Here is a 27358-nt window from a genome sequence, read left to right as displayed (position 1 = left end):
AAGAGGGGGAGGGGCAGAGAGAGAGAGAGAGAGAGAGAGAGAGAGAATCCCAAACAGGTTCCATGCTGTTAGCACAGAGCCCAATGTGGGGCTCAAAGTCACAAACCATGAGATCATGACCTGAGCCAAAATCCAGAGTCGATGCTTACCTAACTGAGCCCCTAAGAGAGTAGCTTTTAAAAGTTTTCATCACAAACACACAAAATGTAACTATGTGAGGTGATAGATTGTCTTAATCATTTTGTAATATGTACATATGTAAAATCAGTATGTTGTACACCTTAGACTTATATAATGTTATATTTCAATTATATCTCAGTAAAGCCAGAAAACATATTGCATTTACAGAGTATCATGGACTAGGTTGGAGGTCTATAAACTAGGGCTGAGGGAGTAAGTCCAAAAAGCAGAAAACCTTTTAAGTATCGAGAAGACAACCTTAAAATATATAAAGCAATGCCACGTACATAGGATGGAATTTGAAATGAGTTACAAAGAGAACAAAAGCTCAGGAGACAAACACACCGCTACTTGGTAGAACAGTTAAGGAAAGTTCTTTGTCAGAGGTCAAGTCTGTTGCAAGGATAAATAGAACATTAATATGGAGGGCTGGGGAGATCGTCTGGATTGTTGAGTGAGTATATATGTAATACACATAGGCAATGAGTTTCTTGACATATCCTGGTAAGTAGCTTAATCTCTTTGCGTAATTACTGGATATTGTCTGAGCCAAGGTTGTAGCAAAATATGGGAAAAGATGGATGGAGGCAAGATTGGATTGAGGCTTCAATGTCCAACAATAAGATTGTCTATGGGGTATGGAAAAATATCAATGCGTTTTGCGTAGGAGATTGATATGAGGAAACATAATATGTTTATTTTCTATCCTTTTTATCAGAAAGACACTGGTCAATGATTTGGTAGTCTCTCAGGCAATCAGTCTAGCAGTAAATATTCATGAAGACATTTGTAGCCTCCTGTTTTGAAGTCAGACAGTAAAGAAAATAATTCCAAGAATATTTTCCCAAGTTGACATATTTTATTCATCTATTCCAAAAAGAGGTTTGATGGGTAAGGTCTTAGAAAAATCTACCAAACTTCCTCAAGAACAAGTGTTTTTGTGTTTTTTTGCTCATGCTGTCATACCCATCCAGCCACCGAAACCTCTGATATCTCAGGAAACCAACAGACTCATCCAGTCTGGGAAAGATGCAATCTCTCCCAGATGCTTGAAAACAGCCATTTAGTAAAATGTGAAAGTAAATTGTTCCCGTCCGTTTTTGCTTGCTGAATTTGACACGCATCAGTGACACTTTCCGATACTGCACAGTTTCGGGGGGGGGGGGGGGTCAAATACATTGTTTCAAATTCTTGTTTTTAATATACTTGATCACTTTTCTTTCTTTTCTTGTTTTTGTTACTTCTAATTTTAATGACTTGGTATTTGAAAGATAACATGAGTAATAATGAAGATCGAAGACAGCTTTTCCTTAAGTCCTTTGCCGGGTAAAACAGTCTGGAATGCAGAACAAGTGTCTGTGCAGTGATCTTAGCAGACAGAAGGAAAGAGCAACAATACATCTACTCTGGTCTTCAGCCAAAAGACCATGAAGGTGGAGACACGCAGAGCAGTCAGAATGATTGGAGGTTGTTTTGGTGTTTAAAGGGGTTGCAGTTTTACTCACTGGTCTGTCTTCTGCACAGCATAGTAAATTACAAATTTTCTAATACTGCCTGTTTGCCATCTGTTTTTGAGAAATTATATCTGACAATAGACTATACAGAAGCATGACCTTGCTCTGCTTCAGTGGAAACCACCCAAACAAAACCACTGCATGTTTCCCCCCATTTCTAGAGAGACGCTCAGAGGAAACAGGGAAGGGAATTTGCACAATTAAACCACCCTCGGATTAAACTTTCTTTTATTTAATCAAGGAGAAATCACAGAATGCTGGTCTTATGAAGGCTCTCATTTTATAATTAGCCCTAATTCCGTAAGAGATAGTTTCCATAAATACCTTTTAGAGGACTTAATAGATAAATCAGAAAATTAACTAGTAATGTATTTCCCAGTGCATGTTGGTCAGAAACACCTGTTGTATCATAAGAGAGTCATTATTTCTGTTAGACTTTAAAGAAGTGACTTCCAGAAAGATCAATTTTTTGCTGTATTTACAAGCTTTGGTTGAAACGGGCATTTATCTGCTTCCAAAATGTAAATACACATTGGAGTGCAAAAAGATTTTCATTAAGAATGATTTTTGAAAGAATATGTCTGTAGACAAAACAAAACAAGGCATGATTGTAGCAATGAGAGTGATATTGAAATATATCTGTTAAAAATTTGCATATTTAAAGAAAATTGCATTCGTATTATGTATTGTGGACTATGACTTGAGTATGCTTGGTAAAAACCAGTGACATAAATTTATAATCATGTAATATATATGTTAATAACATGCTCTGTTGACACATATAATTATAGATTTTCTATAAATTTGTCTATCATGTAAAAGGGCATATAATTTTTATAAGGGATACCCACTGAATTTTCCAATTAAAATATACGTAAATGCAATTTGGGTTTTTATTTAAGTTCCTAATAGTTACAGGATTTCATAACGAATGCCTAAAACTCACTTTAGAAGTCAGGAAAAATGGCTTGTTATTGAATCTTTTGGGATAAAAACAAGGAGAACCTCAAAGAAACTGTTTCTACTTTGAGCCAAAGACCTTATTTCTTAAAATACCATGCAACAAAGCATTTCATTAAAAAAATGGAAAATTAAAGTCACCACATAAATATTGAAATACGTAATATATAACCAAATCAAATATGAGACTAAATTCAATCAATACTTCATTAACAAATCATGCAACTCTAAATATTTGTTTTTGGCTAATTCCATATCTTCACCATACAAATGATATTATTCATAACCTTTAATATTTGTAAGTCATTTTCACCTAGCTGCAAATTGCCATCACATGAATCGTATCATTTATTTCAGGGAAGTCCGGATATAAGGCTACTTGTCTCTCAGTAAAAAAAGAAAGATACTTTCTAGAGAGAGTTACATGTGCTACAAAAACCACACAACTCAATATAATGATACAGACTAGTGATACCACACACATTCATCAGCGTAAACACAGGTGACCTACGCATGCCAGGCCATCTATCTGCTTCCAGCTGCCATCCTGCTGAGACTGGTCCAGCTCCCTAACGGTAAATCTTTACGCCATTATTTCAGCCCCTGTGCTGACAAGACATCTCATGCTGTGAGTAGCCAAATGTTTACGTGCAAGGACATCCCGTCCATTATTGTTATTAGTTCCCTACCCCCATGCATGAGCAAAGAACATTAAAGGCCAAATGGGCGAGAAAAATAGTTTCCTCTGGGCCTCATCTTTACAAACGGAGCCTGGTTCCTATGGAATGTGTGAAGAGATCTGTCTTTTTAAAATACACAAGGAACCATTCTGAGACTCTAATTTTGTACCAGAAGTCTGTGGAAACAACCATTTCGTGAGTGTGCAGTTATGAAGAGAGCATTAGATAAAGTGGCAAAAAATGTGATTTCTATTTCTGCCTCTAACCAGTCATATGACCTCGGTAATTGTCTTACTCTGGTTCTTAATTATCTTCCATTTTTTACCTTCTAACGAGAAGCTTTCTTTCAGCCAAAAAATATATTACAGACTAGATGTTCAATAATGTCCTACCCATATCTCTCTATAAATAAAGGTTCAAGAGTAAAGGTAAAAACTAAGAACCAGGGAGATGGCTCTGTGGAATCACGAGCTGATCTGGAATTAGGGTCTAGTAACCAAGAAGAAGACTGCTTTCCCAATGGCGTATGAAGGGGAGGACAGTTGAGCATGGACCAAAAATAGAAACATACTTCCAGTGAGAAGAAAAAGGGCATAAGCTGGCAAACCTCCCAATATTTTCAGCTGAAAACAGTTTTTGTTGCATTCAGACACTGTCCTGTGAATATGGACACACTTTCAACTAAAAGGGAAGGACTTTTCTACCATATTGCTTCTGAAGGGAGTCCTCATTCCCCGGATGCCGGCAAGAAAGTGACAGCACAGAAAGACTGTCCATCTTTTTTCATGAGTGAAGTCCACCTAATAGCTACTTGTGTATAACTGCTTTATTTCTCCTTTCGTCTACACAATTGCAGCATCCAATAGAAATAGATTAAAATAATACAGCTTGATCATTTCATTGTAAGTCTACACTTTGATTCATGTCATGATCTATTTAGGCTGAAAATATCCCTATGTCCAAACGCTCACTCCTCTTGCTTTAAGCTCAAAGTTATTTTAAATATCTTGACTTAATAGGAAAGAAGTCTATAATACCCTCCTATTTCTCTTCCCTTAAGAATAAGTCAGTCATTACCAATTACCCAAACTGGAAATGTATCTTCAGAAGTAAAAAGATTTTTAAAGGGTCATGACGGCGTAACTTTTCAGTGAAGTCCGATGTCTTGAAATCTCATTTACCAATAGTACTTGTCAGGAATCTTTTGTTCAAAAATCTCAGAGGAATCCACACGTTAATTAAGTCTGACGGCAGCCTGGTAATGTGCCCCCATCACAAATAACCTTTGGAAAAGGAGGTAGCCCACAGTGAGATAACCAGAGAACCAGTCATCGTTAAGTCAGTTTCCCCAAAGCCCCATCTCGTTGCTCATTCTCTCCATCCTTCAGATAATGTTCCTCATTAGCACCGTTGCCACTTTGTGCCACGGATATCACAAAATGAGGTGAGAGGGCTTGGAGTTTTCTTTTTCCTCTCAAGTCCTGTGATCTCAGCAATGCCTTATCTAAAAGTAATATGATAATCTATTATGAAAGGATCTGGTTGGTTTCTAATATGAGGGACCTTCTAAGTAAGTAATATGCCATACTGTCCAAAGCTATGACTATATATTTATGTTTATTATCACTATGTTGCTTCATTTTCCCTTTGATTGAAATGTACACCTGATTACATACACCAACACATTGTTGGGTGTGAAAGGATCAGTCTCACAGATTTCTTTTTAAGATCTCCCAGACTGCAGTTTGGGGAATAAATAAAAAGACAATAAGTAGAAAGAAGAAAAGTCTGCTTGAAGTTACTAGAATAGTCCAGAAGAAAGATCATGGAAGCTTAGACTAAAATGACATCACTAGAGATGGGGAGAAATGAACAGAATTAAATAAGAGACCCCCCTTCCCATTGAAAAATGTAAATTTCGGGCAAAGTTTTAAATGAGTTCATTTAGTAGGAATTGTTATTCATACTAAAAAATATGCAATATTCAGAATGACTCCCACTTTTTTCCAGATGTATTCTAGAATAGCATTTTTTAATCACAAAATTTTAAAGACAGCAATGAAGAACTCATTCATTCATTTCACTGAAGTTTGAAACTATGGCAATATGTAGTTATATGAAATTAATCCTCCAGTAGAAATCAGGTAAGTTGTCAGATTATTGTAAGTTCTACTACATTTCACATTCATCACACTCAGTATTAGAAAATATATCTTGGGATACTGTACAGGTTTTTCATTACCATGTTAATGGTCATTGCCATTGGTCAGTAGAACTTGGCTTTGCCATAACTCCAGGTAGGTATTCAGCTAAACGTACCAGCTAGAAGACAGATGAGTACACAATGTCTTGCAAATATCAGTCATTCAATATATATTTATCAACTTGAATATGGACGCTTTTCAAACTACAATTAATTTTCTAAAACCATAAGACAAATTTTCATTTGAGAAGGCAAAGGGGCCATGTCTCCTTAAGAAGGTCTATTTTTGTTTCCATTATCAGTTTACTCTTTTATTTCTCGTACTGACATTCTACCTTTTCTGTTTTGTGTGGGTATTTTTTTTTTGCCTTTCTCTCACCCTCTGTTACAAAGAAAAGCTATATTTCCCATCATCTGTCTGCTAACAATTAGATTTAATGTGATTAAATTGGGAATTATCCTGCGAACTACAGTAATCAGCCACTTTCCCCCCTCTGTTGATTTGATTCATTCCTTCCCTCTATTTCCATTTTAATAATTATTTTATCATTTCACATTAATTTGCTTCCAATAAATTAAATTAAATGCATCAAAGGGCCTCAAAACAAATTAGCTTTTTGCTAAGTCAGGTCTTAAAGATCCAAAATATGATTTTGTTTGTTACTCTGTAGATTATAAATATGCATTACGCACTGGGAAAAAAGCACTTTCCAATTAATTTTCCATTGCTTCTGAAATATCTGAGAATTCCTTCTAGGCCAAAATAATTTTCATCATAAATCTATTATGTCTTTTAGGTTCAAAATCTTCATGAATTTATTTTAAAAACTTTTAGTTCGCTTTTTAAAAAATCAAAGAAGCATTGCATGCTTAAAAAAAATTCACTCACAGATTAAAAATCTGCTTTTTTAAACTTTTTTTTCTAAAAAGGAATTTTCTAATTAAAAAAAAATCTCCCTATTGCTTTCATTATTTTATACTGATTATACCTACACAGAGAAAAGCCATTTCTTCATTAATTTTTAGAAGTTCAATTCTTTCTCATGGGGAGAAATATTCTGTCTTTCCAGCCCCCTATATTCTTGGGACACAGGAAGATACAGACATAGAGCTTATTCTAACATATCACTTAAAAATAACCTATTTAGAACGGAAAATCTATCTATTGTAAGATATGAAACACTGTATTTCAGCTCCTACCCCAGTCTGCCTTGGACCCCTGAAGGGGAGAAGTAGAAAAGCATTTTATGAGAAAGATGTATCCAACCCGTGACATCAAGGACATATTCATCCCTGTAAGATGTCAGAGTTCCCGGCTCCAGATGATCTGTAGAGGCATCTTTGGCCAAGATCCAAGCTTTGGTAGAATACAGACCATGGTGTGTGGAAGGATTGAGTCACAAGTATTAGCAGCTGAGAGGCAATGAGGGCCAAGCCCTAACGTCCATGCTCATGAAGTCCTTCAGCATTTACTGAGTACCTCTTAAGTCATGCTGCTATATACTTCTGACATATATACACACGTGTATGTATACATATATATACATATACACACATGTATATATACCTATATATATACACATGCATATATACCTATATATATATGACATTTTTTCCTTATGTGAGAATCTCTTTTAGGATGAATATAGGTCAATAGAGTAACACGTTCACAGACACTCGAGTAAAAAGAACAGGCAGGAAGAGAAAAGTGTACAGGAGAAGGTGATTCCTTCTCATTGGTGGGATGGAGAAAGGTAACCTGAAGTTCAAGACCTGGGCAGAGTCACCCCCCAGATTTACCCTTCCTTCCTGCTCTTTGAAGACACTGTGGGGGATAACTGTCCCAACGCTCGTTGCTTCTCTTGCATTGCTCCTCAGGGAATAAGCTAGAACTTTTAACATCTCTCTCTCTCTCTCTCTCTCTCTCTCTCTCTCTCCATTTTGTCCCAAGATTAAGCAATGCGTGTTTTATTATGTTTCTAATGCTATAATAACAACAAAGGAACAGACAAGAGAAAAATGTTTCAATATTACGTATTATGTTTTCAATTATTTATTTTTCTAAATTTTTTAATGTTTATTTATTTTTGAGAGAGAGACAGACAGACAGAGTGCAAGTACGGGAGGGGCAGAGAGAGAGAGGGAGACACAGAATCTGAAGCAGGCTCCAGGCTCTGAGCTGTCAGCGCAGAGCCCGATGTAGGGCTCGAATTCATGAACTTTGAGATCATTACCTGAGCGGATACCAAGAGTCTGAGTTGGCTTAACCAACCAAGTCAGTTGGCTTAAACAACTGAGCCACCCAGGCGCCCCTAAAAATCCAGTTTTGAACAAAAGGGGTAGACTACGAATTTTTCCTAACCTGGTCAATGAAAAACTGTGCTAAAACAAAGATTTCTTTTTAATTATAAATTACATGACTAGAATAGAAGGGCAAGATCATACCAGAATTCACTGGGTATTTACAAGAATTTTAAAAGAAGCTAAACATAGGGGCACCTGGGTGGCTCAGGCATCCGACTGTTTTCTTTTTTTTAAACAGAAAAACATCACGCTCAGGTTTTCCGGCCTTTCTCTGCAGCAACCTGAGTAAGGATGAGAACCCAGGATAAAGTCCGGAATGAGGTCCTTATGGGGAGGAAACTAGATTTGAGGCCGGGACAATACAGGAACTCAGGAGTCCGTCTGCTCTGGTGGTAGCAGTAGCTGGTGGGATTCACCTGCCTCTCGTAGTCCCTGCTGTCATTGACTGTGCAGACTCTGCCCTCGGCCAGGCCTCTGATAAGACATGGACATATGTCACGGAGTCCCTGTGCTCTCCGGCTGCTGAAATGGTACCCTGCCTCAGAGCCTCTTTGGCTGAAGAATAATAGCACATCATTTCCAGCGTGTGCTAAGATTTGCTTTCGGATTTGTCCCGTGGCAAACTGGCGTGGATTCTGACAATTTTTTCTTGTTCTTCTTCCCGGGTTACCAGCACTGTAACACCAGCAGACCCATGTCTTGGCCCTTCCTTTCTGGTTACTGGCTGAAGTTCACAGAGGACCAGTTCCCCCTGCACATGACTGTTGTGGGCAGACTGCGTATCTTTGTGTAATCAGTGCATCAAGACTCTGCCATTAAATGAGATGCTGGTCAGACACAAGTCTATCAAGTGTGAGTAACAGGTCTTTTTCAAAAAACCCCAAAGTATTATTTATGCCAGAAAATTTGAAGATTCTGTCCACAAATAGAACTCTCAGAAAAATATTTAGGAATGAATTAGTGTTCTTCAATTATAATTTTAAAAAATGCCTATCACTATGTAGATCTATACGCTATTACATATGATTTTATATAATATATAAACTATGACATATATTTGTGTGATTTTTTATATATTTGCGTCATATACTTGGTATAATATGTAATATACAATATATATTTATATTATACAAATTATAAATTTATATTTTTCTTATAAATATACTTATATTATAAAACATTTTATATAGTATATATTGCTATTACTATATATAATATTGGTTATATATTATTTATTTATTAATCTTCTGAAGAATTTGCTTTAGATAAATAATTTATTCTAATGTAAATACACAGTGATAAATATATATGTGTAAGTGCGGATATGCACACACCCACACACACACACGTATTGCACACCACTATGGTGTATGAACACAAAAACAATGAAAATCCTTGGGTTCCCTTCTGGAATGTTTGCACAAGTGAGCTACATTTTATTTTATACAATGCAGATTTCTCTAGGCCTTATTTTGCCAGACTTTGAAACAGTTATGTTTTCACTTTTGTAAGAATGACTGAGATTTAGCTAAACCCAGTAAGGCATTTATTTGTAAGTTGTGCATAAAAGGGTATAAATCATTAACATGTTCAATGTTGGGAACCTTTTCCCTGAAAGTTTTAACACTGCAATTCATTTGTCACCTGAAACAGTGACATTTGTGACTTTTCCCCTTGGCTTATTATGAAATTTCAGGCAGTATCTCCAGATAAAATATAGTTTAGAGAATCCACAGGAAAGAGCTGCTTATTTTGTAAGGATATTACCAACACTATTGAAGAGGGACAGATCTGGATGGCCTGGTGGCTCACTGTCCCTCCCCCTGCATCATGCACACACATGTATGGGCACACACACAGATTCACATATATATACGTGCACACACACACATATACACGCATGCACACACACAATCAATCAGCTGACGGCTGCCTCCATAGGTTTGACTTAGCTCAACAGTGCACACCTCCATAAATACACTAAAGGTCAATGAACTATGTACTTTAAATGGGTCAGCTGTGTGGTATGTGAATAAGTATGTCTCAATCAAGCTGTTAAAAAACCCGCAACAGGCAGTGGAGTTACTGTGTTCCTGAATATCCTCCACCCTGAACCCCATGAAGGCTCCCTCCTCCCTTCCTCAGTCAAGAAGCTTTCATTGCTTCATGGTCTCACATTGCCAGCCCTCATTCGCTACAAGTGGACAGAACATTATGGAACTGGAGAACCTTTCCCACTGGAACTCTGGCCTTGGGTGTGCACACTCTCTAAACCTAGTGTCGAATGAGCTGTGAGAGTCTGGGACACTCTGTGCCCTGTCCTACTTCTTTGATTTCAAATCCCCTCACCACCTCCCCCGCCGCCTCCCACCCCCCCTCCCCCGCCATTACAGTGATCCTATATTATATCGACCCTACTTACCACTGGTAGTGAATCTCTGTGACACTGCTGAACGCCAGCCATAGTCATGATTTTCCCCCATGAGACACACATTCATGCATTTATAATTGGGTAAACTGTGTACGGGGGTAAATGTGGAGATAGACCAGTGAGAAAGACACCACGTTCCTGCTCTTGGGAGCCTCCATGATCAGAATACTCAAACACTGGGTACTTGATGTGCTGTTTGCAGAAGTACTTGCCTATTTTACCAATTGATTTTTTTTTTATTTCTCCTTAACTTGTAATTTGCTTTTCCTTTTCTTTAAAAAACAGCAAGTATAGTTGCACCAATCCAAAAGCTCTCTCCAATCACACGTATTCCATATCTGTCGTCCTTAATATTTTGCTTCATGATCTCTTCTCTTGAATGCTCTTACTTACAAACTAGGGATGATTTTTGTCATTACAAATCTCTCCTAGGACTTTAAGAATAAATCTGTCTTCATACCCACTATGCCGAGTTTACAAAAAATAAAAAATACAAACACCAAAAAAACTAGAATTTAGTATGCTCACTCTCTGTGAGGTGTATGTTTATTTATCCTGCATCTGTAAGGCCTTTGTGCAATTGTGTTTCTTTTTGCGATGCCAAAATTCTTAGGAAAAGCATTGTCTTTTGCTCTCTCCTCTCAAATACCTGCACACGACTCTTGAGCAGAGATCAAAGGAATACAATGTCCTAGTGTGTGATCAACAATGGGCCACTGTCACACTAGCACCTGCCTTTCATTACCCGAAAGAACCACAAATTGGAGGGCAGAAAGAGCTACAGACTGAGCCCGAGAGAAATAAGTGTAAACATGGAGAAATAATGAGAAGCAAGGGAACCCAAGAGGAGGGAGAACGGAAATGAAACTGTCTTCCTACTACATACAGAATAGGACTTACCTAGTAATTAAAATAAACATCTTCTCTTATAAATGATTATTGTAAAATCACCCAGAACTTTGATGGAGGGGCTTTTTTCCCCCTCCTCTCAAATGCCAAACCTCTGGAGGGCTGGTTCCACTCTAGGATTTTACTTGTACACATTTTAGGCATTTTCCCCTCTAATCCAAGCATTAATCGATAAGCCCTATTATACCCGATGTTGTCTTCCTTATGCTTGCTTATTATTCTCTCCACATCACCTCTAACAGTGCGATTTATTTTCCTTTTTCTTCCTCTAAGCCTATCTATTATTTTCCTTTGCCCAAAATCAACATCACTTTATCCTTCAAACACTGGAGTTTAAAATTCTCCCAGTTAAGGTGCTTTATATTAAAAAAGGGAAAAGCCCACCAAAGGAGCAGACCGGTGCCACTGTAGGGGCACTGGATTCTTCATAGTAAGAGATTACAGTCGATGCTCTGTATAACCTCATTGAAAAAGACTCTGTATGGTAAAATCCTCTTCTAATCAAATAGAACTCCTCCAGTAAATACTGGAGTCCTCAATTAGACTAACTTGCTAAGTTTTCCCCCTCATGCACACTTTGTCACTCCATGTAGAGAATGTACTCTGTCTGATAAAAAATAAGAAAAAGAAGAAGAAAAAAGAGAAAAAGAAAGAGAGAAGGAGGAGGAGGAAGAGGATTGGCAGAGCTTCAATAAGGGATCAGACTAATTCACCAAAGATGACCTTCTGGCCCTGAGACAATTGATCTACAATGCAGACGTTATCCAACAACAGCGCAAATTATAATCAGCCACCAAAGACACTCTCTAAAGGATTTCCTGACATATCAGAACATTAGAGAAGAAGTATATCTCTCCTTTGGGATTCACATCAGTGTTCGGTATAATTTCCTTGTAAACTCCAGATAGAAATATCCCAAAGAAGGAAGTAACAAAACAAAGCCATAAATATACCAAGCGGTTAATGTTTTCGAAATAAAAATGTTTTGCAAAGGTATTTCATGAGAAGCAGAGACTTCTATAGTCTTCTCGTCTTCTCTTGTGACATCTGCCAGAATCAGAAGAGGGAGGCAGGGTGGGTAGCCAAGCACCGTGACATAGGACTTAAGGAGTCCTACAAAGACTTTCTTATATGCTGATCGCACCTAAAAAAAAAAAAAAAACAAAACAAAAAACAAAAAACAAAAAACACCTCTTCAATAGCAAAGCTTCATAAGCTCCTAGGACAAGGGTGGTTCTGGCTATCTCAAAGGACTTACTAGAACAAACTCTGGAGTCAGATTGACATCCTTCCTCTCCTGTCTCTGCCATTTCTTAGCTATGGTGTAGCCTTAGGGCAGAGACTTTCTTTTTACAAGCTTTGGTATCCCGTTTTCCAAAAATTTGGCGATTATCCGCATCTTTGGTATGTTCTGAGTATTACATGAGATAAGGCTTACCTTATTACATGAGGTCAATCCTGTTAAGGATTGACCATAATGACTGGCACATAAAAAGTGCTCAGCAATCACTGGCCACTGTTCTTATTTCTAGGGCTTACTCACATCAATTCTACTCCCCTGAGGAGGAACTGGAAAATGTGATATCACAAGGCTCATGCGGAGGTGACAGTATTGACAAAGTCCTAGTAAATGGGTCATAATAAATGGTGGTGAGGGGTTACAAAAAGCCATTTTATTCTTAGGGCAATTTTATTTTACCTTCTGAAGTTCAGTTTCCTCCCCCATAAAATGGGGATAACCACAGAACCGATCTTAGGTGATTGTTGTGGGGTTTAAAAGAGGTGAGATAACCCTCAGAAAGCCGTCAAATACTCATTGAACGTTAGTGGTGATCAGATGTTTTCTTTATTACGGACAATGATAGCATTTTCTGCCTTTTCCAATGAGGTATTTTGTTCTTTAGTGGCGATAAGAACTGATCCTTTCACTTGTTTCTTTCAGGTAGAAAACCATGCTTACTTTCCTATCACTAACTAGAATTATCTTGGAAGATAAATAATGTTGTCCTACTAAGCTCCAGGGTGGGTCTGTAGCTGTCTGGCTTGAGACGAAGACTGAGAGAAAGCCCCACACAAGGAAGGAGGTATAATGTGAAGTTTGGGAAAAATCACACAAAGGGGCAAGGGACTTCCCAGGAATGAGAGAACCAAGGCTTACAATTGACTCAACCCCACAACTCATAGACAAAAGAAGAGGACTGAGGAGCAGAAAAGCCAAGATTGAGGGAAAGTGAGGTCCTGAGGAATAGGACAAGAACTTGGGAAGGGTTAAGGCTTCCCTAGGGCATAGATTAGGGGTCTCAGACAACCCTAGACCTGAAGGGTTGGGGGGTTCCTGCTGACATAGAGTCCACATAAGGGTAGAAACTCAAACTTTTATGTCCTAATATTTCTACAAGCCATTATTTCACTTGCTGCTTGAGCACAGAGTTTTCTACAAGCTGTGGATATTTCCACTGTATCTGTAATCAAACCTAGGTTATGCTTAAAACTTAAATAACAGTCCAGAGGACATCGAATTTGGAGAAACCTTGGCTATGATGCTTGTTCCGCCACTAATCACATAGAAGATGCCATCAACTGTTACACCTCCTTGGACCTCAAGCTTGTCATTGGTAAAATATATCAGACTAAATGATTAATATGTTTCTATTAATAATTTATTTCTACTTTCAATTTTCTTCACTGGAAAAGGTTACAGGATAACATGAGAAGGCATCTAATTTGAGAAGTAAAATGGTATGATTAAAACATATACAAATAAAACAATGGGCTGGCGGCCTTCTAGCCTCAAACATATAATATTCAAAAATATGCCTTAACTTCCAGATGGAAACATGTAATTTGTATCTGAGATATAGCACTTTCTAAAAAATATAATTGTCAGATCCATGAAGATATGCATACTTTGTGGATGGACAGCCAAGTGAGATTTCACATGGCAGTTGCCACAGCCAATATATAATATGTATGTCAGGACTACCTGCACAGCCTCACCCACCTTGTCCAACAAACTAGAGGTCATTTGTTAGAGCCTCGAGGAGCTTACTACTGAAGGAAAACAGGGAGTGCTCGCAAGGCTTAATAATTAAAATCACTGCCAGTTCATCCTTTTGGATACGAGAGAATATCCAAAGAATAGTCATACACTCTCCTTTAGCTCAGTTTCTTTTAACCTTGACATGAGCTCATCGACAGGAATACAAGCATGTTCTAGGCAAGAAGCAAACAGGTTGAGTTTATCACTAGAACTGATTTGGGATTGTCAGAAAGCCTGCCTACACAGTATGAGTTAGTACCGTAGGTGTGTACATGACTAAGGTCATAGGTGACCCGTATGGGTTACGAACAATAATCATGGACTACAGATACGGATGCTTCTATGGAAGAATGCAAATTTTTACACCTCAAATAATTTAGATATTAATACTGGATTTTGTTCTTTTAAAAAATCAGGAATAGGATAAACATGGCTAATACTGACTTGAATAATTAAACCATGTTAATATTTCCTGATATCTTAGTATTGTACAATCTCAAATTCAGTTGCGTTTCTAAACCAGTCTGCATCACATGCATATGGGATGCAGGAATCACTTCTCTCTCTGTATGGGTCAGAGCCACTCTGCACGTGGTCATTACACACGAGTGTCTGTTCAACTTGAAAAACAATCCTGGCCCTGAGCAAACAGAGATTAGGAAGGATCAAGTTAAAGAGCATTTTCTAACAGTAATTATATCATTCAAACAATATTGAGCAAGAACAGTAAAGACACCTGAACTCCTTGGTGAGGTATAATAAAGCACCTCGCTGTTAGAGCAAACTAGGTAGTGGCCACAAAACTTTCTACTGAAAAAGAAAAGAAGCAAAATACTCACGAAAATACAAGAGGAATGAAAACCAGTAAGGTTTAAACCATGGTTTCAGATTCAATAAGGTATAAACCATGGCTACAAAGAATGTTTTGGAAGCTCTCTTTCAATTAATATGTAAACTTCAAACCCAAACTCCCTTCGTTTAATTGACTTCAAGTTGCCTTCATGTGTACTATGCACTGAAAAATGGAAGATGGAAAACAATATATTTTTGTTTTTGCCATTCCAGTACTTTCCAAGGTGCCCCATTAATGTATCGGCGAATCTACTGGTCATATGACTTACAGTGCTACTCAGCAAAATATCAGTATTTAGCTTTCAAGAATAAAAAACAATTCCTCCTTAGGTTTTTTATTTAGTTAAATTGGTTTCTGACATTAGTGCCAAATTATGAATACCATATTTATTTCTGAAGTTCAGAGATGTGCAATTTATATGGCTGTGTCCAATAACACTATGACAGTGTATTTCTCTCTAAGTATGCCGCTGGCGTTCTCTGAAGGGTCAATTTCAGTTTTAAGTTTGGAATGCAGTTGAGAAGCAAGGTTATGAGAGGATTTTGAAATCAGAGCTTACACTTGGCAAAAGGAGCCCTAACATTTTCTATACAAACAGATGAAATGCCAGAGCAGAGTCTCAATGTCAGAGCTTTTGAAGGAAATTTGGTTTGGCTCAACCAGAGTTAGCTGTGTGTGCTGAGACAATTTGACCTAGAAACAAAATGCTCTCTACAAATAATCAGTGAAGCTGAATGGAAATTAAAATGATTTTTACTGGTTGACCTTGGTTGCACACTAGACAATTACGAGAAGGTAATAATTATTATCTGAGCCTAGATGGTGGAATAATGGCCATTGCTAGCACACAGTTGCCAACTAATTTCAGATTTATTTAGTTATTTAAACATAGACTCATAAGAGGCAAAAACTAGAAAAGACTTTGGAAATCATAGCCCATTGCAGCAACATTTTAGATGAGGAGAAACCCAGGCATGTTTCCAGTAACACCCTTGAAATTACATGTATCTGAATATTTGGAATCACAATATAAAAACTTCTTCTAAAAAATTCAGTTTTACAGCTGCGGTATAATTTACATACAATAAAATTCACCCCTCTTCAGTATACAGTGCTGCAAGTTTGGGCAAATGCAGAAGTTGGGTAATCAACAGCATATTCAAGATATCGAACAGTCCCAACATGCCCCAAAATTCCTCTGGTCATCTTTATGGTCAGCCCGTCTCTGACCTCTACTGATAGGTTTTCTATCTCTATATAGCTTCGTCATAGAACCTACATTTTAATAACAGAAAAAATACACTTGTTTTTGAAGATGTTTGACGGACATAGAATTATAAAATACTGCTCATCCGTTATAAGGCAGTCTCCTAAATACGAATACACATTCCTCAAATGGCTGCATTTATTTGCTACTAGAAGAGGGGCACCTTTTCTCTGCCATACTTCCAGATCCAGGATTGGCAAAGAACATTTGAGTCCTCCTGGCAAAGTACTCTGATACACCTTCGAACTAAAATTCTAAATATTCACTCAACATTTTTAGAGAAGAGTTTTAGCACCTGGTTGAGGGCAGAGGCAGAGAGAGGAGGATTCCAGAAGGCAACACCCTTGCATCTTGCGAAATCCACTTAGCCAAACAAACACACAAAGATTCACCAACAATCCTTGGAGTATACCAGCTCTGCTGTGAGTGGAATGAATAACAGCTTGTTACAGTCTGCCCCAGGCTGCTTCATCAAGAATTCCTTTTAATACATCCAATAGTCTTTTGAAGAAGAATGCTGATAAAAATAATTTTCTCCTCTGCTTTACACTTAAGGGGATGTTTTATAGCCAAGTGTCCCAAGCAATTGCCACCCTGACCTTCTGTCTTTTCTCTACCACGTGGCATCTCTACACATCACCTAAGAAGCTCAACAAGCTGCCATGGTTCTCCTCATGCTTTAAGAGTCTCATCCTCTCCCCTAACCCCCACAGCACCCCAGAGAGTTGACCACTTGTCTGGGAGAAAGTGTCCCCCTACTGCTGGTTACTAAGGAGTAGGGGGATGGAAGAGGGCTCTTGTGTTTCTTAGCACCAGCACTGAACCTTGGGTTAAGCTTTCATATAGAAACAGAGTTTAAATCACCGTTAGATTTTCACACTCTAATGGTATACGATATTCAGGTATTTTTTGTTTTTTCCTTCTGTCACTCATCTATTATTTATTGAGTGCCTTCTATGTTTCAGGTATTGTGCTCACCACTGGATACATTATTTGCCCTCAGAGGGCCCTAATTAAGTAAGGTTAAGTCAGTTTCTATAACATGGTCCAAGGTCCTATCATGCTTTGTTGAATTATTTCTTATGGAAAAGGTGATTCGTTTAAATTGCAAACAGCAGATTTACAAAAAAGCTTTGGTAATCCCAAAACCATTTATCAATTTTGAGTTGCTTGCATATTAGAAACGAACAACTGATCTTCCATTAATCATTAATATGTCACATTCCTGTTAAATTGAAGTACCATTAATTTAATTGGAGTGAGGGAGGAAAAGTTGATTGCTATCATGAGTTCTGTTTTCCCTGGAAGCAGGTATGTGCCACTTGAGACGTAACAAAAAAGAAATAAACCCGAACTATGAAACTCATCTTGTGTGCTCCTTCTTTCCCCACAGATTAGAAATGGAAGCTTGTCATCAACATGGCATGATTGGTTGCATTTTAAAATTCAGAGTCTAATGACTGGCATGTGATAAATCTCTCATTAAAATATTCATGAATAATCAGATTAAATGTCACATCTCCAAAGAAAGATCATCTGATCAGGGGTAACATCAGCTAATTTCTTTATTTGTTTGTAGAGTACTATTAGAGTGAAGGCAATCAGTATGAAAAACCTCTGTATTGGTGTGTGAATTACATATAAATTGCGTGTTGCCTTGCTCTTGGAACAGCACAGAAAAATCAGAAACTACTTCCTCCACTTTTAAGAGAAATGGATGGGATCAACGTGCATGAATGCTCAAATAATTTTTTCCCACCAATCTGCTTACTTCCACACTGACTGTTATACTCTTCCAAATAAGGATTAAGAAAAGGAGTTCTGATTTTCAGGATGATTACAGAATAAGACATTATGGATAATCAGATATTTTGGTTACAAGAGAATTGCCATATCATAATCTTGTAGAGAGCCGGTGATTTCACTGAAAGTCTTTGTGCTTAATTCGGCAAATGTGCACTAATGTGTGCTAGAGAAGAACAGTCACAAGAATGTGGTTAGGTGGTAAGAGACTGCAGTCGGGCGGGGCATCTGGGTGGCTCAGAGGGTTAAGTGAGTGACTCTTGACATCAGCTCAGGTCGTGACCTTGCAGTTGTGAGACGGAGCCCCATGTCGAGCTGGGCTCTACACTGACGGTGGAGCCTGCTTGGGATTCTCTCTCCCACTCTCTCTGCCTCCCCCTGACACAAAAATAAATAAACATTAAAAAAAAAAAAAGCTGGAGTTGGTATCTTGAAGACAGGCATCTTACCCTCTTTCAAGGAGAGCTAAAAGTGCCCCAGAATTGGCCCATAAGGCATTCTCAACATTGTGCCAATCACACCGGAGCCACCTTGACAGAAGGCAAAGGGAGAAAAGGCTGCCATCCCTTTTTGGAGGGACTCAAAAATTACAACCATTGGCACCCTACTTGTTAGATACGACTTTCTCATGCACCATCCCTCTCTATTTTTTAGCCAAAACTTCATTTTCATTTTTCCCTAAAGGTTACTGATATCAAAATATGCATGCTGTGCAGATAATAACAGCAGTTGTATATGCAATTTATTACGGAATTATATGATAGCTTATCATGTAGCTTGTGATTAACTTTACACTAACATCAAAGCCATATGGTCTCCTACCCATTTATGGAACAAAGCTCTCTCCTTAATGTCACTTACTGTAGGTTAATTTATGATTTGGCAGACAAGCTGTGGAAGAACACTACCTCTTCTCAGATGTAGAATTTTTTAGCGAAGGGAAATGCATTAACCGTGTCAATTTTCACCCTCCTCCCATCCAGTACAAAATGGCTCTCGGGCCAACAGGTTATCTGCCCTTAAATCTTCTCAGTTTAGTTAGAGTTTGGAAGACCTTGAGTTTACAAACACATCTAGTCTTAAAGGTATAATCTACCGGGGTGTACATACAAAAATATTCCCAGGATCGTATGTGCCTGGATCTTAAAACACAGACACAAGATAATCCAATAGTGTGCCACGTGATCCCATACAGACAGTTCCTTTCAGAGTGCTCACTTCAGAAGCGTCATTCATAACTTACAGATGAATAACAAGAATTCTGAGAAGACCAAATCTTTCTCTTATGAAGAATAACCGGAGCAGAAGAGGGAGCACGGGGGGGGGGGGGGGGGGGGGGGGGTTGCGAAGAGATAGGTGTGAGCCCAGTGAAAAATATACCTCCATAATAAGAAACATTCATAAATGAAATAGGGCCCAAACATCCATGATTCTGGTGGAATCACTTTCTGAAAATATTAATTTGCAAAAATGAACTCTAATTTATTAATTAAATATTATTTAACCCCCTTCAAACTCTTCCAATGTGACTGACTTACTACATTAACCATTTCAAATCCTGGCTTTCCTTTCAATGCAATCTAAAAATTAATATTTGAGACCATAGTATTTGCTGCATTATATAGGTGATTTTATGAAATAACATTTCTTAGCTTTCCAATATCTAACCCTTCTTAAAATATGAAGAAGCCTAATATAATATAGTTTATTTCTCCCTAGTGAATTTATTATCACAGCATTTCTTATATTAACAACTGATGGCAGTTTCTGCATGAAATATTCTCACAAAATAAGGTTTTGATTTGCTTTGGCCATTTTTACTTGTGAGCAGTGTGCGTGAAAGGTTTAGGGTTCTTCTAATAATATATAATTTGCTAAAAGAAAATTATTTTTTACACTTCCTATATTTTATAGTTCCAATAATTGGTAACAATAACAATGTACATGGTACATTCTTTGGTATAAAATATTTCATTATTTAAGATATTTTATATACTACCATAAACAAATAAAATCAAAGTAGTATGCCTAGGGAAATATTTAAACTGCTCTGTTCTACATTGTAAAATATACTATATATTTTTGGGGTGCCTGGGTGGTTCAGTGGGTTGAGCATCTGACTCTCGATCTTGGCTCAAGTCATGATCTCACAGTTTGTGAGTTTGAGCCATGTGTTGTGCTCTGTACTGATGGTGTGGAACGTGCCTGGGAATCTCTCTCCTCCTCTGTGTCCCTACCCTCTGTCCTCGTGCTCTCTGGCTCACTCAAAATAAACAAATTTTAAAAATGTACTATTTTTGATAAATCCATTTAAGAAATCACATTAAAGAAGACAGTTAGCTTTTTAGCAGAAGTAGCACTAAAAATATTTGACCAAAAGTCTGTGAAGGACACTAAACCCATCATGGCTACACTAGCCCCAAAGTTTCCAGATTTGCATGAATTTCCCCGTTTGAGCTGATTGAAAAGGGAGAAGGGTAATTCACAAGAGGGGACTTGGGAAAGTACTGAATGTCACCCAATACAAAATCAATGCAACCTTCAGCATATGACATGCCTCACACTATTTCTCAGGAAGTAGGTTTTTAAATTATATTTAGTAGGGAGATAGATAACATCAATTAACGGCATGAATCATGACATCAAACTTACTAACATATTTAAAGTAAGGATGGCTCCGGTAGACTGAAACTGGAAAGTTATCACATAGGTATGTCAAAGTTCAAGGCTGCACTCATACATTTTTCATTACAATGAATTACATGGAATAGAGTAGGTTGCTATGAGTTTCCATTCCATTCGTAAAGAACACCCTCAAGCAGTGTATCGAAAGACCCTTCTGGAGGTTTTTCCCAGTGTCCTAGTTCTGATCATTTTGATCTAGTATATATGAGATGACTATTTTTCTCCAGAACTCTTATTAATAGGTCCCTCTTTGTTCATGTACTTGCTTTAAGTAAAGTCTCTAAATACTGACCTATTAAGTGACAGCAAAGTTTTTGTTCCCTTCAGTGTGTTCTAAGATTTGATGGGACAGTCTGGAACTCTGGCTCCTGAGTTCTCTCATGCTATCCTCTAGATCTAGAGGCAACTTATCTTCCCTTGAGAGACCAATATTGACTCTATACTGAGATAATGGGAGTGATTTGAAGACCATTTCAGTTTAAAGAACGACTTCTTCCTTTAAAGACGTGGGAGAAGCTAGCTCACGTACCATCAAGTATCTCTTTGGAAAAAGTGGACACGAATGTTAATGTGTAATCAATCACACATATGTAAACGTAACTGTACCTTCACAAACACACATGGATTAGTATATACTGAACGCACCGCTTTCCCAAATCAAACAGAACGATAAAACTGAAGAATTAAAGCTGAAGTTTAAAGCCAACTAAGTTGTACCAAAAAAGGAAAGAGTAGACATAATCACTAATCCATTTGCCCTTTACAGTGCTTCCAAAGAGGTGAAAACAGTCCTCCGAACGTTAAAATGCATTTAGATTCTAGCTTTTCTAAACCTTTTGGGCCTACATAGCGAACCTGATGGGAAGAATATTTTTAAGTGTAATTCAAACTATGATCTGAGATGTTAACAATGCTCTAAAATAACAGGTCATAAAATGTACACCATTAAGGTCATTATATGTAATTTTTAAGTTCCCTGGCTTAAAATTCACGTTTTACTCCCAGTATTAACTAGGTTAGTACTGTACGAAGTTTGAAAAGAGTTAGATTTTACAGGAGAATATGGAGAAGGTAATCAGCTAATCCTGATCAATAAGACTTTTTTTTTTTCCTTAGCTATGTTACAAAATTGCTCTCTTTGGCATAATAAGTCAGGTCTTGTTTGATCAACTCTTCTGTCACTTCTTGACATATAATGCATAAAAATATCAAGCAGTCAGCCTAGGAAAGGCAGTCCAGCCTGGACGTGTGAAAGCAGCACAGAATTGTGAAGGTGGAACTCATCTGAATGAACAGGGTCTACCCAGAGACCCCCATTTTTTAAAATATTTATTTGAGAGAGAGAGAGAGAGAGAGAGACAGTGAGCATGAGCGGGGGAGGGGCAGAGAGAGAGGGAGACACAGAATCCAAAGCAGGCTCCAGGCTCCGAGCTGTCAGCCCAGAGCCCGATGCGGGGCTTGATCTCACCAACCATGAGATCATGACCTGAGCCGAAGTCAGTTGCTCAACCAACTGAGCCACCCAGGCGCCCCTTTAATGTTTATTTTTGAGAGAGAGAGAGAGAGAGAAACAGGGTGTGAGAGGAGGAGGGACAGAGAGAGAGGGAGACAGAATCTGAAGCAGACTCCAGGCTCCGAGCTGTCAGCACAGAGCTTGATGTGGAGCTTGAACTCACCAGCCGTGAGATCATGACCTGGGCCGCCCAGGCTCCTGGAGTGACTGCCATTTTTGACGTGTAAGCACGTAACCAGCATGTTGGTGGTTTAAGTGAAATAGGTGAGCACAGAGAACACTGCAGCACCCAGGATACAAATACGCAATTACAATTAAGCCACGCTGACATTGTAACTTCTGTTTTAACGAAGATGTTATTTAAAGAGAGAAAAGTGTTTCAATTTGGTTTTGTCTGTTTTAATTTTGTATATCTCTTTGCTCTCGTCTTTGGTCCATGATGAGTTTATTTTTGCATATGCCATAAACAATGAAGAAAACCTCTTCCTACTGTCCAAGGGTGCATTTAAAATTCAGAAAATAATTATGTTCGATGGATTTGGATGCCTATTTTAACGGTATATTAAAATACATGATTCGGGTTCATTCTTGGAGTTCCATTTTGTTTCACACCATTAAATGGCTATTTTTGTGCCATCCCTGCTCTTTTCTCCCTTATTGGTTTTATGTGCTTAACATTTAGTGGGAAAGTTCCTCTTCGTGCTCTTTCTTTCACTGTATTGTTTATTCTTGCATATGGATATTAGAATCTTCTTTTGTTTTCTTCAAAAACCCTAGTTGGGATTTTTTTTAGATTAAATTCAGTCAATATATTAATGAAAATCATTGACATTTATAACATATACAACAGAGAGCACTGTCAATAGCATACATAGCATATATATGCATGTATATTTTGCATATGAAGAGTAGACATGTATCCTTTTTCACACTTCTTGAATGCACTTCCTTAGACCTCATTTCTGAAAACTCGTTCCCAGATCTTTGCTTGGAATCCTTCCTTTCCCTCCAAGTATCCACTTTTTCCCTAAATAATTCCCAGGCATTGTGTCTAGGGAGAAATGTCAAAAAGCACTCTCCACCCTATAGATTTACGTTCCCTTCCTCCTGCTTGATGTCACAATATAGCATTTATAATAAAGCCCTCAAAACACTTCAATATAATGGCCATTGTTCTTCTGGAGTCTACATGTTCCTTGGTGGGGGGAAAAAAACTTTTATTTTTTTAAAAAATGCTAATTTTTGAGAGAAGACATGTATGAGTGGGAGAAGGGCAGAGAGAGGGGGACAGAGGATCCAAAGTGGGCTGTGTGCACTGACAGCTGAGAGCCCCATGTGGGGCTTGAACCCACGAACTGTGGGATCATGAACTGAGCCAAAGTCCGACACTTCCCGGCTGACCCAACCAGGTGCCTCAAAACTTTTAATTCTTATATTCCAAGTTCCTAGCAAAATTCTTATCATACTATCGATGTCCAGTAAATCACAAAAATGTGATAAGAAAAATGTGTAACTAAAAACAAAGATTAGTGTTTAAGCTTTTCAGGCTTTATAAAAAGGAAAGCGTCTGCCATATCATTTAGAAAATGTGCCTTTGGCTGTTATGTTCATAGTCAAGTGTTTTATCCATAAAGGTAGTAATGGATTACAGTTTTGCCCAGCTTGTTTAAATTAAGTCTTAGAGAAGATATTCTCAAAGTGATCTCAAAAAAACGAGCCTTAAGGGGTTGTGACAGTATGCATTTACATCTTCAGCTGTGCGGATATGAAAGAGTTTGTGTTTGTGATTAGGTACATATACCTGTGTATGTATATTTTTAAGGGATGATCTATATAAGACTTCAATTTCAAATACCTATCCAGAAAACTAAATACCTTACAGGTTTTTCTAAAAGAGTTGATAGCTTCTTAAGATGAGCAATGCTTACAAAGCTTTCATAAATCTTATATGTTGCTAGAGTTTCCTTATTAATATGATTACTTTTAATGAAATCTTTGATATTTTCACGAATGTCATCAATGATTGCATTTGGGGAAAAAAACATAAAAATAACACAAAATTAATGTCAATAATTAAATCTCTATCTATCCTACATTTACATATACTCTCCATCAGCATTTACAAATATTGATGGGGAATATAAGTGAAGACTGAACGCATAGAGATTTCATTATCAATATTAATTTTTTATATAGGCACACAATCATATACTTACTATACTATTTAAAGTATTCCAATTATACACAATTCTTTCTTATCAAGCTGAAATTAAAATTAGAAACTCTAAGTTAATATATTTCGTAATGGAATTAGGCAGGGTTTTCAATTCCATTTTAATGTCTGCTGGGCTCCACTCATTAAATATTTCCTTGTTCTTATTATTTATAGGCCCCCATAAGTTGACCCTCTTAGAGTGCTACAGACATACTGAGCTGATTTGTAAACCCATGTTTATTTTTTTAATGTTATGTTCTTTTTAATATTTTTGATGTCTTACAACAAAAATTTTGCTTAGAAACAGGATGTAATATAATTTTGTTTTCATATTTAGGCATTTTTAGAAAAGTAAAAATTCGTTACTGTTAATTTTGTATTGTTAATATCTATTGTCTTTAGATATGACAGGTCATTTGTTTTGGGCTTTGTGTGTGCGCATGTGTGCATGCTATTTCCTCAATTAGATAAAGTATCACAAGTTTGAAGCTCAGAAATTGGAATTTGAACAAAAATACAATGCGTATCTTTTGGTAGAAATGAGAAATGATTCAGCCATTTCCTATCTAGTGCATGGAAGATAAATAGCCTCTCATCATTTAATATGTGGCTCATGAGATGCATATTGTGAGTGTGGCACTGTAGCTAATAAGACAGGGCTCTTTTGCAGCTTCAAGTTCCCAGTAGCATCCCAGCTTTTGTGGGTAAATGAAGAATAAATTATTCCTTTGTAGGAGAATTCATTACCAGTGTCTGATAGCTCATGGCTGAATTACTTCTGGGAATTACTGAAACCATATTGTTCTGAAATTTAAAAAAAAAAAAAAATGATCTTTTCAAAAGCAACCTTTCACTGGCATGTTAACAACCAAATAATTGTTTGGAATATTTACTTCCTCATATGTCTTTGCCAGTCTTCTCTTTCAAATGAATTTTGGAATTTTAAAAAATGCCTTATTTTACTTGAAATATTCCTCAACTTACTAGCTGAATTTGTTCACATATAGAGAATTTGCATCTCTCAGGCCAATAATAGGCTATTGATTTGAAAACAAATTTTGGGTTTTTAAGAATAACTCTGTGTTTTATATTTATTTTTTTATTTTTATTATTTTTTATTTTTTTAATGTTTATTTATTTTTGAGAGAGAGACACAGAGTGTGAGTGGGGGAGGGTCAGAGAGAGAGAGGGAGACACAGAATCTGAAGTGGGATCCAGGCTCTGAGCTGTCAGCACAGAGCCTGATGTGGGGCTTGAACTCACAAACAGTGAGATCAGACCTGAACTGAAGTGGGATGCTTAACCAACTGAGCCACCCAGGTGCCCCAACTCTGTGTTTTATATTTAGAACATTCTATGACATCTTTGTCACTGTTTTCCACATTCAATCTTTTGTGTACCAGAGGATGCTTTTCTAGGTCATTCATGTCTGATCCCCTAACTTGGAATTCAACTTTTTCCCCCCAAAGTGTTCTTTTCCAACACCCTATGTTTTCTCTACATCTCTGCTCCAAAGAAATTGTTTCAGCTCCTTCCTAGTTTTATGTCTTTTTACCCCTCCAGAGAGTCAGGTACCTAGGTAGCCTCCTCCACCATCGACTTAAGCATAAAATACTACATTTTGAGACCCTTATGTCTTTTACCACATGTAACAATCTTCTGAGCAATGAATTCCAAATGCCATACTCTCTGTAATTTTCAAAGCAGACTCATAATTAATATAAATCATAATGCACTTTGATAAAGTTCTCAGATGAATATATTTGGAAACTTATTAGCATAACTCAGATCTTTACATGTATATTTCATCTTGGTCTCTGCTATTTGCTTTATGCAGACAATTTTTCTTTATTCCTCTTCTGGGGTTACATGAGTTATAAGACATATTTAATGGAGCAAACACATGTGTTAATAAATAATGGCACAGGAATTTTCATTATTTCACAGGATAAAAACAGGAGGCTGTTGGAGACGTATTCCATGTTCATGAGATGGAAGAGTCAGTACTGTTAAATTACTCTTCCCACATTGACCTACAGATTTGACACAATTCCAATAAAAAATTCCAGCAAATTCTCTTGTAGATATTGACAAACTATTTCTAAAATTTATATAGAAAGAAACAAGACAGACTAGCCAACACAATACTGAAGAAAAGAACAAAGTTGGAAGACTTACACTACCGTATTTCAAGACACAGATTAAAGCTACAGTAATAAAGACTGTGAGGTAGTGGCAGAATAACAAATGCACAGATCAACAGAACAGACTAGGAAGCACAGAAATAAACCCATGCAAGCACAATTCATTGATCTTTTACAACAGCAATTCAATGGAGAAAGAATAATCATTCTCTTTTGTTGATAAGTGGGAAAACAGGCTTGGATGTCCATAGGTAAAATAATAATAATACTTGTTATTATTAACATGGACACAGATTATACATTTTACACAGATAAATTCAAACTGGATCATAGACCTAAATGTAAAAAACAAAAATGTTTAAGCCACCTAGAAGAAAACATAAGATAAAATCTATGTGTCGTTGGATTTGGAGAAGAATTTTAAATATTATTATATTTATGATCTATGAAAAAGATGGCAACTTGGACTTCATTAAATTTTTAAAAACTTTGCTTTTCAAAAGACACTGTTAAGAGAATTAAAAGACAAAGCATAGACTGGACAAATTATTCGAAAAACATATCTTAAAATGTACTTATCTCCAAAATAAACAAATCTTAAAACTCAGGAATAACAATACAAGCAACCCAATTAATAGGCAGAGGATATGAATAGGT

Source organism: Panthera leo, chromosome A2 (assembly GCF_018350215.1).
Source record: "Panthera leo isolate Ple1 chromosome A2, P.leo_Ple1_pat1.1, whole genome shotgun sequence".
NCBI classification, from domain to species: Eukaryota; Metazoa; Chordata; class Mammalia; order Carnivora; family Felidae; genus Panthera; species Panthera leo.
Note: the sequence above shows the minus strand (reverse complement) of the source record.